The 14,119-nt window shown below is 39.4% G+C and overlaps 1 protein-coding gene across 3 annotated transcripts in view; it reads left to right on the forward strand.

Annotated features, from left to right (window-relative positions):
* Nbas (NBAS subunit of NRZ tethering complex) overlaps positions 1-14,119 on the forward strand; it is a 470,946-nt gene that overhangs the window by 106,518 nt on the left and 350,309 nt on the right. The gene's annotated exons all lie outside the window — the stretch shown is intronic.

Raw genomic sequence — 14,119 nt, forward strand, 5'->3', positions numbered from 1 at the left:
GACAGACAGAGAGATAATGGGTGCATCAGGGTCTCCAGCCACTGCAAACTACAGATGCATGTGCCACTTTGTACATCTGGCTTACATAGGTCCTAGGGAATTGATCCTTAAACCAGGATCCTTAGGTTTCACAGGCAAACGCTTAACTGCTAAGCCATCTCTCAAGCCCACTGAAGGTATGTTTTTATAAATAACATATTTTCTGTTTAAAAAATATTGTGATGAAATTTGACCTCTAAATAATATAGATTGTGTATTTTGTTTGTATTTCTTTACAAAAGTTTATCCTAGCAAGTAGATTTTCTGTTTCTTTCTTTTCTTTTTTTTTTTGGTTTTCTGCGATAGGGTCTCACTCTAGCTCAGGCTCACCTGGGTGGCCTCAAACTCTTGGCAGTCCTCTTACCTCTGCCTCCCAACTGCTGGGATTATAGGCATGTGCCACCATGCCTGGACAGCAAGTGGGGTTTTGAAAAAAAATTTTTTGAAAAGTTTGAAATGTGTGCAGCAAGAGACTAGTATACTAACTTCTTGCTTATATCAACAGTCAGTCCATGGCCAGGCTCATTTCATCTTCATCCAATTGTCCCTTCCTTTACCTTTCCCTGGGTTATGTTGAAGTAAATTTTGCACTGTATATTATCTCATCTGGAACTACTTTACTGTGTTTCTCTGCTCTGAGAACCTACTCCAGAGAGATGACAATAGACATGGAAGAGACTCAAAACTCATCAAAGCAGAAAATCAGAAAATTAGAGGCTACTGAGAGCACAACTACTAGAGACTTATAACATGCCTGCCATGGCTCAGGGAACATTGTAGAACATTGGGTTGAAAGAATGTATGAGTCACAGGATGAGAACAAGTGTTCTGGGGCATTCTGCCCCTCCCACCACAGAGACTGACTTGTACATTCATGATTTTACAGCACAGTAATTACTAATAATCTCACTGAGGACTGCTCTCAGTGAAGTGGGGTTGGGGGAGAGGTTACCTAATAGGAATGTGACCAGTTTAAATATTCATATATTAAAGTCTCAACTGAAACACAGCTCTTAAAGAAAATGTAAAAGAGGAGTTAAAATTGTCACATAAAGTTGCAGGATTGCCTTTATTAATGTACCTGGCAGACACAGTAGGCAAATTGAAAGAGCTCACTATTCAGCTTTAAAGTTGTTGGCCCAAATAAAGTTAAAGCATATAATATTAAAGTCTTGTTAAAAATTATGGTTGGGGGCTGGAGGGATAGTTTAGTTTGCCTGCAAAACCAAAGGACCCAGGTTCAATTCCCCAGCACCCATGTTAGCCAGATACACAAGGGGGTGCATGTGTCTGGAGTTCGTTTGCAGTGGCTGGAGGCTCTGGCACGCCCATTATCTCTCTTTCTGTCCCCTTGTTTTTCTGCCAAATAAATAAATAAATAAATAATAAAATAAAAATTTTTGTTGGAAAAACAACATTCAACAACGTCTTATTTTCCTTAAAAACATAAACTTGAGGCTATTATCATATCAAAAATAATTATAGAAGAAGGTGGCTTAGGTACCACGCCAAAGCAGCCTGGGGGGAAAAAGACCGAAAAAATTCAACAAAATACACACTTTTACAAAAAAGTGAGGTGTATAGGAAATTGAAATGGCAGTGGAGAAGTAGAAGAGATCCAGAGCTTGCACAAGTCAGCAAAAGCGTCCCTGGCAGGTCCGCAGACTGCAGCAGCAGCAGTGCACCGGAAAGCCACCAGGCTCAGCTCGAACCGCAGGATAAGCCAGGTGGGGGGGCCTTCCACTCACACGGGAGCTCTCTGCAACTCAAGAAACATGAAGGGAGAGCGGCAGTGAGCAACAAAGACCACAAGGTAGAAGAACACGTGGAACAGTGAGAGAACCAGAGCAGCTGCGGCTCCCTCCCCTCCCCACTGCCTGAGCCCTGCTCTGGCAAACAGAGCAGCTGTCTTGGGACATGGTCACGCCAACTTGAATGAACAGCGGGACCCAAGCAGGAGCAGAGTCCCGCAGCAACATCAGCGGCTCCAGCAGCGGCAGATCCAGTAGCAGCAGCAGTGGCAGCTAAAGCAGCAGCAGCAGTGGCAGCAGCAGCGGTGGACCAAGCAGAGGTGACAGACAAAGCAGCAGCAGCTTTAGCAGCAGCAGTGGCAGTTCCAGCAGCGGGGGTGCCGATCTGCAGGGCCACAGTGGCCAGGCTCGGTTTGTCCCGCAGTAAAAGCCAGTGCCCAGCTCCAGGAATCAGAACAGCAGCCCAACGACCCAGCCAGCAACTTGATTGAGACTAAAATCATCCAAAAAGGTAACTAGGATTGATTGCACCAGGGAAAGGTCTCACTTGGTCACAAGCTGACTTGGATCCCTCAACAGACCAGAAATCTTAACCGCCTTGTTGCTAGAGGATCTGGTTGTTATAATAACTACTCTTGCATAAATACTCGGTGCTGTTTTTGATTGAATGTGTACAGGGTCTAGTTAAGTTTTAGAATCTAGCTGTATTTTATTCCACTCAGGACAGTATGAAAAGATAAAATATAAGAATTTACGGCATAGTAGGAGAAGAATTCCAGTCCAACGGCATAGTAGGGGTCTTCAACAAAATCATAGATGAAATCTTCCCCCAAATTGGGAAAGAGGTGCCAATGCAGATACAGGAAGCCTTTAGAACACCAGCCAGACAAAACCAGAAAGACTCTCCTAATCATATTATAATCAAACTACCAAATACACACACCAAAGGAAAAATATTGAAAGCAGTTAGAGAGAAAAATCAAGTTACCTACAAATGCAAGCCCATCAGGATTACAGCAGATTATTCAACAAAAAATTAAAAGCCAGAAGGGCTGGGAGGGATCTATTCCAAATCATGAAAGATAACAACTGTCAACCAAGGTTACTTTAGCCTGCAAAGTTATCCATTCAAATACACGGAAAAATAAGGACATTCCATGACAAAAGCATGTTAAAGGAGTATTTGAACACAAAACCAGCTCTACAGAAAATACTTGATAGAATCCTCCATGCTGAAGAAAAGAAAAAGCACACATATAAAGAATCTGGAAAAAACAAGCAATACTCAAATACTAGTTAACACAAGAGACCAAAGGTAGAACCAGAACCACACACACACACAAAAAAAAAATGACAAACATAAACACACACCTTTCAATAATACCTCTTAATATCAACGGCCTCAATGCCCCAACCAAAAGACAGAGGTTTGCAGACTGGGTTAAAAAGCAGGATCCTATAATTTGTTGTCTCCAAGAAACTCACCTTTCTACAAAGGATAGACATTATCTTAGGATGAAAGGTTGGAAGATGGTGTTTCAAGCAAATGGGCCTAGAAAACAAGCAGGGGTTACTATCCTAACATCTAACAAGGTAGACTTCAGTCCAACGTTAGTCAAGAAAGATAAGGAAGGTCACTTTATATTGATTAAGGGCACACTCCAACAGGAGGACATTACAATCCTAAACATATATGCACCTAACATGGGGGCTCCCAAATTCATCAAACAAACACTATTAGAACTAAGGTCACAGATAACACCAAACACAGTGGTGGTGGGTGACTTTAACACGCCACTCTCATCAATTGACAGGTCATCCCGGGAAAAAATAAACAGAGAGGCATCTGGACTAAATGAGGTCATAGAAAGAATGGACCTAACAGTTATATACAGGATATTTCGTCCTAAGGCTGCAGAATATACATTCTTTTCAGCAGCACATGGAATGTTTTCTAAAATAGACCATATATTAGGACTCAAAGCAAATCTTAACAAATTCAGGAAAATTGAAATATTTTCTTGCATTCTATCTGACCACAATGGAATTAAAGTGTAAATCAGTAGCAAGAAAGACTATAGAGCATACACAAAATCCTGGAAACTAAACAATACACTATTAAATGATGTATGGGTCAATGAAGAAATCAAGAAGGAAATAAAAAAATTTATAGAGTCGAACGATAATGAGAACACAACATGCCAAAATCTCTGGGACACAATGAAGGCAGTTCTAAGAAGTAAATTTATAGCCTTAAGTGCCTATATTAAGAAATTAGAATGGTTGCTAGTATCACCATACCTGATTTTAACCTATACTACAGAGCCATAGTAACAAAAACAGCATGGTACTGGCACAAAAACGGACATGTAGATCAGTGGAACAGAATAGAGGACCCAGATGTAAGCCCAGGTAGCTATAGGCACCTGATATTCGATAAAAATGCCAAAAATACTCATTGGAGATAATACAGCCTCTTCAGCAAATTGTGTTGGGAAAACTGGATAGATATCTGCAGACGGATAAAAATAGAATCTTCTCTCTCTCTCCATGCATAAGAATTAAGTCCAAATGGATTAAAGACATTAACATTAGACCTGAAACTCTGAACCTGCTATAGGAAAAAGTAGGGGAAACCCTCCAACATATTGGTCTTGGCAAAGACTTTCTCTCTTTTCTTTTCTTTTTTTTCTTTTTTCTTTTTTTTTTTTTTTTTGAGGTAGGGTCTCTCTCTGGTCCAGGCTGACCTGGAATTAACTCTGTAGACTCAGGGTGGCCTTGAACTCACGGCGATTCTCCTACCTCTGCCTCCCAAGTGCTGGGATTAAAGTCGTGCGCTACCACACCCAGCAGCAAAAACCTTCTCAGTACAACCCCAATTGCTCAGGCAATAAAACCACAGATTAATCACTGGGACCTCATGAAATTACAAAGATTTTGCACTGCAAAGGATACAGTGAAAAAAGCAAAGAGGCAACCTATAGAATGGGAAAAAAATCTTCCCCAGCTATATATCTGATAGAGGACTAATATCTAGGATATACCAAGAACTTAAAAGGTTAAATTATAAGGAATCAAACAAGCCAATCAAAAAATGGGCTATGGTGCTAAATAGAGCATTCTCAAAGGAAGAAATGAGAATGGCATTTAAGCATCTAAAAAAATGTTCTATGTCACTAGTCATCATGGAAATGCAGATTAAAACTCCATTGAGATTCCATCTCACTCCTGTCAGATTGGCTACCATCATTAAAACAAATGCTCATAAATGTTGGCGGGGATGTGGAAAAAGAGGAAACCTTTTACACTGGTGTTGGGAATGCAATCTGGTCCATCCATTGTGGAAATCAGTGTGGAGGTTTTTAAAACAGCTAAAGATTGATCTACCATATGACCCAGCTATAGCACTCCTAGGCATATATCCAAAGGACTCATCTCATTTCCTTAGAAGTACATGCTCAACCATCTTTATTGTTGCTCAATTTATAATAGCTGGGAAATGGAACCAGCCTAGATGTCCCTCAACTGATGAGTGGATAATGAAGATGTGGCACGTTTATACAATGGTTTTCTACTCAGCAGTAAAGAAAAATGAATTTATGAAATTTGCAGAAAAAAATGGATGTATCTGGAAAGGATTATTCTAAGTGAAGTAACCCAGGCCCAGAAAGCAAAGTGCCATGTGTTCTCCCTTATATGTGGATCCTAGCTACAGATGATTGGGCTTCTGCATGAGAAGGAAAATACTTAGTAGCAGACACCAGTAAGTTAAAAAGGAGATATAAAGGGAAGAGAAAGGAAGGGAAGAGGTACTTAGTAGTTTGGTATTGTATATATGTAACTACAGTGATTTAGATGGGGAGTAAATATGATGGAGAATGGAATTTTAAAGGGGAAAGTGTGGCAGGAAGGGAGTGCATTACAATGGGATTTTTTTTATAATCACGGAAAATGTTAATAAAAAATAAAATAAATTCTCTGCCTATAAAGAAATAAAGGTCAGGTGTGGTGGTGCACGTATTTAATCCCAACACTCTGGAGGCAGAGGTAAGAGGATCACCATGAGTTCAAGGCTACCCTGATATTACATAATGAGTTCCAGGTCAGCCTGAGCTACGGTGAAACCCTACCTCAAAAAAACCTACGTGTGTGTGTGTGTGTGTGTGTGTGTGTGTGTGTGTGTGTGTGTAAATGTATCAACATTTTCAAACTTGCAGATTGGTTTCTTTGAAGTCATTGACCTCTTCCTTTTTCTCTCCTTTCTTCTTCTCTTTCCCCTCCCTCTCCTCCACTTCCCCCTCCCTTTCCTTTTCCTTCCTCCTCTCTCTGTTTTGCTCTCTCCCTTTCTTGCTTTAACTCACTCTGTAGCCCAAGCTGGTATCAAACTCATGACCATTCTCTCTCTGCCTCCCAAGTGCTGGCCCCCACCCAGATATATGTATGTTTTGAAGATAACATTTTTTTGCTTCTTCTCACTGCTTTGATTTTGTTGATTACATATTTGTATTGTTATTTGAAGTATTTATATTTTTAATCTATATTTTGTGTAAATTGGTAGATTCTGAAAGGTGATACAAATACAGTTTTATCTGTGCTAGATAAAGTTTGAGGTGAAATACTTTATTATAACTGAATTATTTGAACAGAATGAATGCTCTGGGCAATATTTGTACTTGTACTGCCAGCTTAACTGTGGACCAAAATATCTCTTGCTCTTGTGAATAAGGTTAATTATGTTTTACCTGTAAATATTTGCCTAGGGTAGAGCCAGTATAAATAGGTCTCTTTGAGCTATTGTTTCAAACTTTTTGCTTCTGATTTGTTGACATGAACTTGTTAGAGCCATCTATAAAATCAACAGGAAAAAAGATATGAGTGAAGTCTGAAGTCTTATTTTTCTCAGTAAGTGCTTATGTGGTATGGTGGTTTGATTCAGGTGTTCCCCATGTACTTCTGAATGCTAGGTTCTGAGCAGATGGAGATTTGGGAATTTACACCTCTTGGAATGTGTGTATTTTGGGGGGCGTGCTTATGAGTATTATAGCCAGTTTCCCCTTGCCAGTGTTTGGCACACTCTTCTGTTGCTATTGTCCACCTTATGTTGACTAGGGGTTGATGTCCACCCTCTGCTTATGCCATCATTTTCCTGCCATCATGGAGCTTCCCCTCAAGCATGTAAGCCAAAGTAAACCTCTTTTTCCCACAAGCTGCTTCTGGTTGGGTGATTACTACCAGTAATGGAACACATGGCTTCGTGGATTTTGATTCTGCCTAATCTGTATGGTTAAACCTAAAGGGATTTTATGTAGTTTTTAAGTTTTTGGACGTAAGAGAATAATTTTTAAAAAGTTGCCTTATTTGAGAAATATGTTAGGAAAGAAGTTGTTGAATGAGAGCTGTCCGTTCAGTTGTAGTCTAATGGGTCATTTTGGAATTCAGTATAAAGAAAGGCATGTTTTAGTTTCGCGCATTTGCTCTAACAAGTTACCACAAGCTCAGCACATAAAGCAAGTTATTTTTCTTGTAGTTCTAGGAAGTCAGAAGTTTGAAATGGGTTGTTAGAGGGCTAAATAAAGTTATTAGCAGGGCTGTGTTCTTTTCTGACTTCTCAGATTCATGGCCCCTTCCACCTTCAAGCTGGCAGGAGCCAGTTGAATCTTTCTCATGTGTCTTCATCCTACCTTCTTTAACTATTCAGTATTTTTGTGATTGTAAAAATGGAGGTATTTGAGGATGGGGTGCTTTGTATCTAGCACAAAGGTGTATAGAAGGAGTGGAAGATATCTGCTGCTTTTTCCACTAGTATAGTTCTTTTTACAATCCTTGAGCACATCCTACTTTTGTTCTTAATGGAAAAATATTGAATATCATAGTGTTATAGCATGAGGTCTTCATATTTGCAGTCTTGTTTAAAACCAGGGGTGGTGGTACATACCTGTAATCCGATCACTGTGACATTGAGGCTGTATAGTGAGACTGATTAAATAGTGAGACATTGTCTCAAAAATTGGTTTAGCTAATGTAGCTATATAATTCACTCTGTCGATATTCTAACTCTCAGCAACCTTATGAACTGCTGAGTTTTTTATCTTCCAATTTCTACATTAAACTATTTTTCATACAAAAAAACAAACATTCTTGACTATGGTGCAGAAAAAGTTGAGTCACTTATATGCATGATGAAGTGTATTCTCTTTTCAAAATGGGAGCCTTGTCATGATAGGTGTTTTATAAGTCTTGAAATAAAGATAGAATATCTCGTCATTTGGGCAGTGGTAGAATGTGTGGGCACAGTACCACGTGGGCATGGACAGGGAACTTCTGCTTGGAAGTTTTTGTCTTTCTCAGATCATGGGTAATTCCTAAAGCCTAGGAAACTGTTCTCTTCAGTATTGGTTTATTCATTGAGAAGTGCATGGTTCTTTTTGTCATTGGTACCCATAGTTAACTCATTGCAAATAAATTTCCCTTTAATTTTCTTCTTTCCTTCCTTCCTTCCTTCCCTCCCTCCTTTCATCCCTCCCTCTCTCAGGTCTTCTCTTTCAGTTCTAATTTTTTTAAAACTTTTTTTATTGATAACTTCCATAATTATAGATAAAAAACCATCATAATTCCTCCCCCCATTTCCCCTTCACAAATCTACTCTTCCTCCTATCCCTTCCCCCACTCAATTAGTCTCTCTTTTATTTTGATATTATCTTTTCCTCTTATTATGAGGATTTTGTGTAGGTATTACCAGACAGTGCATGGTCATATTTTGTCTGGAAGATTGTATTGTAAGCAGTCTTACCCTTCCTTTGGCTCTTACATTCTTTCTGCCACCTATTCTGCAATGGGCTCTGAGCCTTGAAGGGTGTGATAGAGATGTCTTAATGCTTGACACTCCTCTGTCATTTCTTCTTAGCACTATGGTGCCTTTTGAATCATTCCACAGGTCACTGCCATCTTAACAGAAGCTTCTCTAACCAAAAGTGAGAGTAGCATTAATATATGGATGCGCACATTAAGAAAAGTGCTTACCAGGCAGTATGGTAAGCATAATAAATGCAGTTATTCAGAAACCAGCAGACATTACACCCCTAGGGATAATGAAGTCTCCCTGCCCCCATCATAGGCTTTTGACTAGGTTTTCAGGCCCAGACATGTATTCCCTCCTGTGTAATGCACCTGTAGTCCAACTAGAGAGTGGTTTGTTGCCCCTCTCCCCCTGCGTACAGACATTTCACTATTTTACCTGTTGGCCCACTTGGCCTGGCTGGAAAGACTTAAGGCTTTTTGTGTCCACTGTTGTTTATCTCCACTGATCACTTTTGTCTCCGATAGGGCTGTATGCAGTGTGGCTTTTTCCGCCTTTCTGAAAGCTGGTCTACAGGGAGGAGGTTTTCAGCTTAGCTCCAGCTTGATTTCTCAGTGACCTTTCAGCTCAAGCATATGGAGTCTTTAGCAGTAGGGTCTTACCGTCTAGTCCTGGTGGGAAACCAAGAGCCTTGGAAATGGCCTGTAATGTTTTTGGGGCATCAGGCACTTCCCTGGCTAACAAGTCACTGGAAGGTATCCCATCTTTGCAATGAAAATTTTCTAGTAGCAATCTATGGCTTCTGGGTGTGCCATTGTCTAAAAAAGTAGGTTTCCATATGGCTTATTAATACCCTTTTAAATTTTGCTTAGTCCTCAGCCCCATTCTTTCTTTACTCATTTGCTTCCCCCAACCTAACTTAGGCCATTCCACCCCAGTAATCTGTTCATCTACTTACATATATACAATATCATTACTTCAAGTCCTCCCTTCTCCTGCCTCCCTTATAGCCACTTTCTAGTTTACTGTCTTCTGCTGTCTATTTTTACTACTCCTCACATACAAGTCTAAACATTTGTAGGTAGGATCCATATATGAGAAAGAACCTGCGGTGCTTGGCTTTCTGGGCCTGGGTTGCCTCACTTAGTATAATCCTTTCCAGTTCCATCCATTTCCCTGCAAAGTTCATAATTTCATTTTTCTTTACTGCTGAGTAGAACTTTATTGTATAAATGTGCCACATCTTCATTATCCATTTATCAGTTGAAGGACATCTAGGCTACTTCCATTTCCTAGTTATTGTAAATAGAGCGGCAATAAACATGGATGCGCAAGTATCTCTAAGGAGTGAGATGAGTCCTTAGGATATATACCTAGGAGTGGTATAGCTGGGTCATGTGGAAAATCTATCTTTAGCTGTCTCAGGAACCTCCACACTGATTTCCACAATAGCTGTTCCAGTTTACATTCCCACCAACAAGTGTAGAAGGGCTCTTTTTCTGCATCCATGCCAGCATTTGTTGTCATTTGTTTTCTTGATGATAGCCATTCGGACAGGAGTGAGATGGAATCCCAAAGTAGTTATAATTTGCATTTCCTTGATGGCTAAGGGTGTTGAATATTTTTTTTAGATGTTTATAGGCTGTTTGTATTTCTTCCTTTGTGAACTCTTTATTTAGTGCCATAGCCCACTTTTTAATTGTTGTTTGATTTCTTACTATTTAGTTTTTTGAGTTCTTTGTATATTCAAGGTATTAATCTTCTCTCAGAAGTATAGCTGGCATAGATTTTTCCCATTTTGTAAATTGCCTTTTTGCTCTATTCACAGGGTCTTTTTAAAAATACATAAATATTTATTTATTTGACAGAGAAAGGTTGGGGGGGGGGCGGAGAGAGAGAGAGTGAATGTGAATGGGTGTGCCAGGGCCTCCAGCCACTGCAAACTAACTCCAGATGCGTGTGCCCCCTTGTGCATGTGGCTAATGTGGGTTCTGGGGAACTGAACTTGGGTCCTTTGGCTTTGCAGACAAACGCCTTGAATGCTAAGCCATCCCTCTAGCCCAATTCACAGGGTCTTTTGCTGTGTAAAAGCTATTTAATTCCATGAGGTCCCAATGGTTGATCTGTGGTTTTATTTCCTGAGCAACTGGGGTTATATTAGAAAGTTATTGCTTATGCCAGTATGTTGGAGAGTTTCCCCTACTTTTTCCTCTAGAAGTTTCAGAGTTTCAGGTCTGATATTAATGTTTTTGATCTATTTGGACTTGCTTCTTTTGCATGGAGAGAGATAAGAATGTATTTTTATTCTTGTACATATAGATATCCAGTTTTCCCAGCACCATTAGTTAAAGAGGCTTTTTCTCCAATGAATATTTTTGGCATTTTTTTTGTAGAAAATCACATGACTGTAGCTTTCTGGACTTACATCTGGGTCTTCTGTTCTGTTCCATTGATCTGTGTGTCTGATTTTGTGCCATGCCATGCTGTTTTTGTTATTAACCCTCTGTAATATAGCTGAAAATCAGGTATGGTGATACTGCCAGTCTTTTTTTTGTTGCCCCCAATTTTTTTTTTGGCTATTTGAGGTTTCTTGTGCTTCCAAATAAATTTTAGGAATTTTTTTTTATTTCCATGAAGAATGCCATTGGAATTTTGATGGGGATTGCATTCAATGTGTAGATTATTTTGTTAAGATTGACATTTTCACAATATTGATTCTTACAATCTTAGGAACATGGGATCTCTTTCCAGTTCCTAGTGTCTTCAATTTCTGTCTTGAATGTTACAAAGTTTTCATTGTTGAGATACTTCACTTTCTTGGTTAGGTGTTTTTTTTTTTTTTTTTTTTTTTTTTGTATTTTTTTTGTATTTCTGTGTTAGGGTCTCACTGTAGCTGAGGCTGACCTGGTGGTGGCCTCAAAATCATGATGATCCTTCTACCTCTGCCTCCCAAGTGCTGGGATTAAAGGCATGTGCCACCATGCCTGGCCCTTGGTTAGATTTCTTACAAGGTACTTAATTTTTTTCAGGTAATTTTGAGTGGGAGAGATTCCCTGATTGCATCCTCAGCATGTTTGTTGTTAGTATATAGGAAAGCTATTGATTTCTGTGTTTATTTTGTATCCTGCTGTGTTGCTAAAAGTGTTTATTTGCTTTAACAGTTGGCTGGAAATTGTCTTTAGAAGTCCTTTATGTGTAGAATCATATCATCTGCAAATAATGATAATTTTTTCTCTTCCTTTCCAATTTGTATTCCTTTTATGTGTATCTCTTGCCTTATTGCTATAGGTACTACTTCCAGTACTATATCAAATAAAAGTGGGGACAGTGGATACCCTTGTCTTTTTCCAGATTTTAGTGAAAAGTTTTCAAGTTTTTCCCCATTTAGTATTTTGTTGGCTATAGCCTTTATTATGTTGAGATATGTTCCTTCTATTCCCAATTTCTTTAGGACTTTTACCACAAAGCAATTTTGGATTTTCTCAGATATCTTTTCTTCATCTATTGAGATGATCATGTGATTTTTTTTTCCATTCAGTCCATTTATATGGTGTATTACATTTATCAATTTGCATATGTTGAACATTCCTATGTCTCTAGGATAAAGCCTTCTTGGTTGGGGTGAATGATCTTCTTGATATATTTTTGTATTCTTTTTGCCAATATTTTGTTGACAATTTTTGCATCTATGTTCATGAGGGACATGGCTCTGTAGTTTTTTTGTTTTTGTTCTGATTTGTCTGGTTTTAGTATTAGGGAAGTGCTGGCTTCATAGGGGGAGTTTTGTAGTATTTCTTCCTTTTCTATTTTATGGAAAAGTTTGAGAGGCATTGGTGTTAGTTCTTTTGTGAGTGTCTAGTAAAATTCACCTGTGAATCCATGTGGGCCTGAACTTTTTCTAGTTGGGAGATTTTTATATAACTTTTGATCTCCATGCTTGTTATAGGCCTGCTTTAATGGTTTATCTCATCTTAATTTTCTTTTGGTAAGTCATATAAATCAAGGAAATTGTGCATTCCTTTCAGATTTTCAAACTTAGTATATATATATATTTTTTTTTTTTCGGTTTTTCGAGGTAGGGTCTCACTCTGGCTCAGACTGACCTGGAATTCACTATGTAGTCTCAGGGTGGCCTCGAACTCTCGGAGATCCTCCTACCTCTGCCTCCCGAGTGCTGGAAGAGTATATTTTCTTAAAGTATGTCCTTAATGATTTTCTGAATTTCATTTGTATCTGTTGTCGTGGTGCCTTTCTTATCTCTAATTGTATTTATTGTGTCTCTTCTCTCTTTCTTTTACTCAGAGTTGCTAAGGGCTTTTCAATCTTGTTTATCCTTTCTTTTTTTAAAATTTTTTGTTTATTTTTATTTATTTATTTGAGAGCGACAGAGAAAGAGGGAGAGAGAGATAGAGTGGGCGCACCAGGGCTGCTTAGCCACTGCAAACAAACTCCAGATACGTGTGCCCCCTTGTGCATCTGGTTAATGTGGGCCCTGGGGAATTGAGCCTTGAACCAGGGTCCTTAGGCTTCACAGGCAAACCCTTAAATGCTAAGCCATCTCACCAGCCCTTGTTTATCCTTTCAAAGAACCAACTTTCTGTTTCAGGCAGAATGAGGAGGCTGTGCAGACCAGCGCCATGGCAGGAGCCAATTCTGGCTTGTTGCCTTCTTGCTAGCAGCTCTGGGTCTCTTTTACTTCTCTGCACAGGTTGAAAATCCTTATTTCACTGTTCAGTAAAAGAGTGAATTTTGCTGTTTTTCTGCTTATTTACCCTCCTAGCCTGCTTTAGTGTGGCTACTATGCTGCCCTCTCACTCTGAAATCTAAAAATTATTTTCATTGATTTATTTGTAAGCATACAGCTCTCCCGAGAAGGGGGGCGGAGGGGAGGGGGGGAGGGAGAGAGGGGGAGAATAAATGGACATGCCAGGGCTTGTAGCCAATGTAAATGAATTCTAGATGCATGTTCCATATTGGGTATCTGGCTTTATGTGGGTACTGGAGAATTGAATTTGGGTTGTTGGGCTCTACAGTCAAGTGCTTTAACTGCTGAGCCATCTCTACAGCTCTTCTCTCTCTTTCTTGAGGTAGATTCTCACTCTAGTCCCAGCTCTGCTAGAACTTACTCTGTTACCCAAGCTAGCCGTGATCTCCTCAGTCTCCTGAGTGCAGAGAATAAAGGCGTATGTCACCTTGCCTAGTTTTTTTTTTTTCCCTGTCAGTCATTGTGATGTCAGATATATAGGGCCCTTCTTAATGTGCTGAATCAGATTTAACTTGAAGAACAGGGCTGCTTGGGTTCTGTTATTAACAGTCTATGTAGTTCATAAAGTGGTTGCATGGCAGTGCCCTTTACCTCTTAGTATATGTTAGGCTGTTTGTAACTGGCCTTTAGTTGCTAGTGGAGTATGACAAACAGAAAAGTTGACCAATCATAGTGTTCTGCTAATCTGCTTAAGAATCTTGTTTCTCAATAAGAAGTTATCATTGGACATATTATTATTGTGGTATGGTTCTTTCCCAAAGAGCGTTC

The sequence above is a fragment of the Jaculus jaculus genome, chromosome 5 (genome assembly GCF_020740685.1).
Source record: "Jaculus jaculus isolate mJacJac1 chromosome 5, mJacJac1.mat.Y.cur, whole genome shotgun sequence".
Classification (NCBI taxonomy): domain Eukaryota; kingdom Metazoa; phylum Chordata; class Mammalia; order Rodentia; family Dipodidae; genus Jaculus; species Jaculus jaculus.